Raw genomic sequence first — 6,000 nt, forward strand, 5'->3', positions numbered from 1 at the left:
CCCCCTGCTAGCATAAAAAATCATTGAAACTCACTTGAGGGGGGGTGTCTTGGAAGAAAAGGGGGCAAAAATATTATTGTCCATATAAAGAGAAAAACCGAGTTAGGGTTTAAGGGGAGATCTCATTTTGTAGCCGCACAAGAGAGAAATCCGGCCCACCTCCGGTCATCTCCCCCATCGAAGCCATCCATCAACCTACTCCGGCCAGCCGCCCTCGCCTCCATCTCCTTCTCCACCGGAGCTTCTCCACCCCATCTTCTCCGAGCACCCTTCTCGCCACCAGCCACCACGCTCCTTGCCGGCGGCCGCATCCTCCCTCTTCCCCCACCACCACCACCAGGTTATCTTCTCCACCACAACCCTTATCAGTTTCTTCAAACCCATTTAATTAGATCCCCTTCTTCAAGCTCATCTCCTCTGCAACTCCATCACCACGAATCCCATCTCCGGCCGACTACTCCTCCACCGCCATCATCGGCACCACCACCGCCATCGAAAACCCCCAATACCCATTTCAATTTCTCCTCTGCAAAACCCAAACCCCTCTTTGATCACATCTCATTTTCTACCCAAAATCCCCATTCGAAACCCACCACCACCCATTTTCTTCTTCTTTTCCACCTCCGGCCATCTCCCTCATCTTCTCCGGTCGTGCCACCTCCAACCGCCACCCTCTTCACCATTAAAACCGGCCATCATCTAAAACCTCTCCTCATTTCCCCTCCATTAATCCGGCAAAACCCCCTTCTTCTCCGGTCAGATTCTCACCGGAATCCGACCATCCACGATTAACCCCAGCCGGCATCCTCCATTAAACCCCCTCTCAGCCACCATCGAGATCTCCACCCCTAGCAGCCCCCATTTCCTCTTCTCTGCAAAAATTCAAAAACCCCAAACCCCTTTCATTTTCCCCTAAGATCTGCTCCATCCTCACCCTCAAACCCACTTCCATCATCTTCTTCCCAACGACCAAAACCCCATTTCCATCTCCATTTCTACACCAATCTCAAACCCATTTTTCATTTTCTCATCAAATCTCATCTTCTCCCCAAAACCAGATCTGCAAATTCGGCTCTAGACCCCACCTTCTCCACCATTTCAACCACCATCCATATCCCCAAACCCACCTCCATTAAAAACCCTTGAAAACCCATCTCTCAGCCACCTCCATTCCCAACCACTTCTCATTCCCATTTCCCAAATAAATCCCCCACTAAACCCATTCCATCTCCACCATTTTTCTAACCCTCTGTTTCACGCCCATCCTCAAAACCCATTCCGACCCAACACCATTTCTTCAGTGGGTTTGCTGGAATCCGGCAAAACCATCGCGGACGCCATCATTTTTTCCCCTGAACCCATTTCATTTTTCCGCAACCCCATCTCTGTTACGTCCATCACCATTACTTCCAAAAACCCCATTCTTCATTACCGGAAACCCAATCTCTTCCATTAGCCCTCTCCATTCTGATCTGCTGCCTTCATTTCCATCATTAGACCTTTGATCTAGGGCATTTTGAGGTCGGACCCACTTACTATCAACTTAAATCCGAAGTCTGTTGTAGTGGAGCTCAGCCATTTTCTTCGTTGATCTCATCAGCAGTGGTATCTTTTCCTTCTTGATAATCTTGGTTGCAACTCAGGTAACATCCCTAAACCCTTGTACTGCTGAAATTTGTATGGTTATTTACCTTATCTTATACAGCATAAATTCAGGGGTTAGATATTACGGCACAATTTTGGATGCAATCTGATATTCTATGTTTGAATGGATTATGGAGTAATGTGTGTTAAATGGAAAATCTGAATCAGATGATCATCTGGCTCCACGTTGTGGGCTGTATGATTACATAGTTCATTTGATGGAGTATGATTATCACCTATTGGGTTGGATCTAAAGCATTTCTATCATATTTTAGAGTTATTCTCCTCTTCACCTGCAATGTTCAGCTGGTAGTATATGATTGTAGTCTGACGATAATCTCACATAATTCATGTCAATTAGTATGGAGTAGGAGTGGCAATTTCGATTTCCCTTTGATTGTGTGTTTTCTTTAAGAGAGGATTACCAAATATCAAGTGATTGGGCATGAAATTTCTAAGGTTTTGTTCGGTTTTTCAAGTAAATCATGTTTAGGCATGCCAGCTGCTTTGGGGAAAATTTCAAAAAAACCTACGTGCTGTAGACCCACTGTTGGCACAAATCTGCTTATATGTCACTCTCACAGTTTTTACATTTGAATCTGCACAAGTTGATGCCCTGTTATGTATTAAAATTTGTACAAATTGAAAATATCATTTAATGTGTTTCTATAATCTGTTGGAAATTTAATACTTCTCTTTCATACTAAGCTTTGAGTTAGGGTTTGAAGACGGTAATAAATGGATTGTTCAGGTGAGATTATCTCAAAGCTTATTATACTCATTCCTTTTTATTTAAATAAATTGTTTAATAGGAAGAAGGAAATCAGATGACTACTCTATTCGATATTATCGACATGAGTACTGTCTGATTTCAAGGCGGGATTAGAAATATTATCATGTGTATTATGATATCAGATGATTACTTTAGCATCATCTGATTTCATCCCCATATTGGGGTGGTGTTTTGTGTTTGGGCATAGAAGTGTTTGATATTGTTTTTGCTTTATTAGGCTATCCAGCGGCTGGTCTGGACTAATTAATGTTGTTTATCATTTTATGATTTCTACAGGTTGTGCACTCTTTAGTTGTAGATCATATTTTGCTGATATTTGATTTGTTTTTATAATAATTGATTGAAAATTTGAGATTATCTGGTATCCTTTTTCCTCTCTCTTTGGATAGACTAACACAGTCTTATAGATTTCTGTTAAATTTCTTTAGATACTAGAGTCCCCTCTCATTGCGAGGGCGATGAAGGCGCTAGCCCAAGCCCATCCTTAGGGGACTTGCTCAGTCCAAGTAGCATACCCCTCCTTTGTATATAGGAGACTTGCCCAGTCTCATTCTCTTGCTAAACCTCCTCTTTGTGCGTCGTTTGGTTTTGGGAGAACACCCTACTCGGCTTGGCAGGCAGCATACCTCTACCCTTATGGGTATTGGGTTGCACATTTGTTGCACCCTAGGGCTAGGCAGCTGTCCGGCCCGGCTGGTTGTTTTACCTTTGCCAAATATGCAGAGGGTCTCTTATTCCTTTTTACGTCATTTGTGTCTCGGAGACAAGCCTTGTCTCATGTAGAGAGTTTCCCCTTTAGGAGGCTTACCTAGCCTCATGTTAGAGTGGCCTCCTCTTTTAGAGTGAGTCTTTGACTCGGTAGTGTTATTAGAGAGTCTCTGACTCATCTGTTCCCCCTCTTTAGTGTTGTTAGTTCGGAGTTTCTCCTTTAGAGTTGTTGATTACTTCGCTTTGATTAGAGGCTAACTCAGTCTTATTAGAGCTTTGCTTGCTTGGGATCTTGGATCGTTTTCTCTCTTCTTGGGACGCTATCTTTCTTGTTGTGGTTCGTCCCTTTGAGGCGTTAGTTGCTTGTTTGGGGTTTCCCCTTTTTGCTTTAGGGCTTTGCCCTAGTTTATGGTTATGCTTGTTTGTTCTCTGTAAGAGTGAATTCATCTAAAGGTCCTGAGCATTGGAAAAGCTTTAAAATCCAAAAAACATTAGAAATTTAAAACTCAAAAACATTTGAAAACTTTAAAAATATAAAAAACATTTGAAAATATAAAAAAACCTTAAAAAATCTGAAGTGTTGAGTGTTTCTTTTAGAAGCGTAGTTTGAGAGTTCCTTTCGAACTACGTTGGCTTGATCCTCTCTCACGAGGTACGTAGTGCAGCTTGGGATTCTTATCCCAAGTCCAGCCAAACTTTGTAAATATATGCTTTAACCCTTTTTCTTCAAAACTTTATTTTTCAACGAGATCTTCCTCTAGAGTTAGGATTTTGTCCTAGATAGAGGGTTTTAGAGTTAGGAGTTTGTCTTTTGTTGTGTGCTTGTTGTGTGTTTGTGTTAGAGTTAGGAGTTTGTCTTTTGTTGTGTGCTTGTTGTGTGTTTGTGTTAGAATTAGGAGTTTGTCCTAGCTAGGAGCGCCTCCGTCCGGTTAGTTGGCGATTCACATCGCCGACTGATGACTAGGTCTAAGATGCGTTAGTGATCCCATCGTTTTCCTTAGGACGCACAGCCTAGTTACACATAGGTTGTAGGAACCACCTGCATTAGCCTAGGGCTAATCTGCATTTAGTTAGGGCATATAGGGTGTCATAAAATCCACAATTCACTGGAATTTAAATAATCGTACAATAAATTTTAATAATTGGTCCGGTCTTTTAGATCGAGTCTAAGATAGAGGTCTAGGTGTCTTAGGCATCCTAGTTTAGAATAGGCGCGAAGAACTACGTTGCCTTGATTCTCGTGGAGGCGGGGATACGTAGGCTTCTTTGGATGAACATCAGACTATCCGAGGACTCGGGCTAAATCATTTAGAGTCTTAGGATTTGTTGTGTTATATTGTATATTTTGTTATGTTTTCTTACTTTCTTGTGCAGACCCTATACCTGTAGCTGTAGCATGCATGTGTTTGTCCACCAGAACTTAGGCACCAGTTAGGTATGTCACTCATAACCTAGCAATATTTAGGTGGCACCTCTCTCATTTATTTTTTGTGTGCTTATTATTTCTATTCTCAGGAAATGCATGCTTAGATAGACGACTCCTGAGGATTGTTCCCATTTCATATGATTTTTGCTTAAAATTCTTCAAGGTTAATAATAAATGGCATAAGAGACCAAGTGTTCGCACTCGGGCGAATTGGTGGCGTTCTTCGGACCTTCTCCATTCGTCATCAGGCACGGACCTTTTGTATCTCTGGTTATCCATTGCAAACAGAGCATTTGTTTTGGTTCCATGGCATGTCCATGGATGTCGACTCTGAGTTATTTTCAGATATATCTTGGTTTCGAGCTCCGGCTCCGGATCATGATGTATCTCTTCCTTTTTATATCGCCACTCATGCTATGCTGTGAGGGTGGCAACAGTTTCGAGAGTTCCTTGGCAGAGCTCTCCTTCACGTTGTGGAGATCTTAGAGGATTGCAGGAGGGATCTCGTGTCCCTCGGCACCGTCCTCGGATCGGGGTCCACAGGTTGGCGACTCTGCTGGGGAGTTCTTGAAACATTGCCTAACTCTGTTAAAATGCCATTTTTGCTAACTTTGGAGGAATTTGGGTTAAAATCATCTTAAATGGGAACCTTTTCGCTTAGAATCCAGGGGCACCAGATAGGTGCATAATTAAAACAAGGGATTCACACACTGCACATCATGCATTATCATATTTTTTATTCCTTTCATTGTTTTTTTATTTGTTTTCATTATTGGCTCCACGGGATAGATTCAATGCGTGCCCGACTGGGATGTCATTACACCCTGATGGTACTGTTAAATCTATTTCCAAGCTATGCGCCGGCGCTGCAGCCGTAAACACTGGGCGTACTTGTTTTTACAGCAGCCGATGAGCAATGAAGCATACTATGTATAACATTGGGCGTACTTTTGTTATACATATTAAGTATGTTTCATACGCATAGTACCCATTAGATTGAGTCCGGAGCCCTACTTTGTTTTATATATTATGTATATACGTACTGACTTAGTGAAATCCAACTAGGAAGTACCCGTGTTTATATATGTATATTTGCATTCATATGGGGTTGAACATGTGTTGCTCACACATGTGGAGCCTAGAGTTAGGAACTTTGTCCCATTAGTAGACTAGGGTAGCTCATTTTATATGGCTACAACACGGTCCTAGCACACTCATTAGTCTGTCTTGAGTCGAGACTTTCTTGACTCCGCTAGATTAGAATTAGGGCTGGTGCCCCTGGTTAGGATTTGTGTGTATGTATATATACCTATATATACTGATTATGTATATTAGGGTTCTCCTCTTAGTTAGAGTTCCTTATTCATTTCAATTAGTTATATCTTTTTTCTGTTCAGATCTAGATCTAGTCAGTGGCTTTTGCTTGCCA

The sequence above is a fragment of the Tasmannia lanceolata genome, unplaced genomic scaffold (assembly GCF_043159265.1).
Source record: "Tasmannia lanceolata isolate RefF3 unplaced genomic scaffold, GAP_Taslan_0.1 ptg000003l, whole genome shotgun sequence".
In the NCBI taxonomy this organism is placed as follows: Eukaryota; Viridiplantae; Streptophyta; class Magnoliopsida; order Canellales; family Winteraceae; genus Tasmannia; species Tasmannia lanceolata.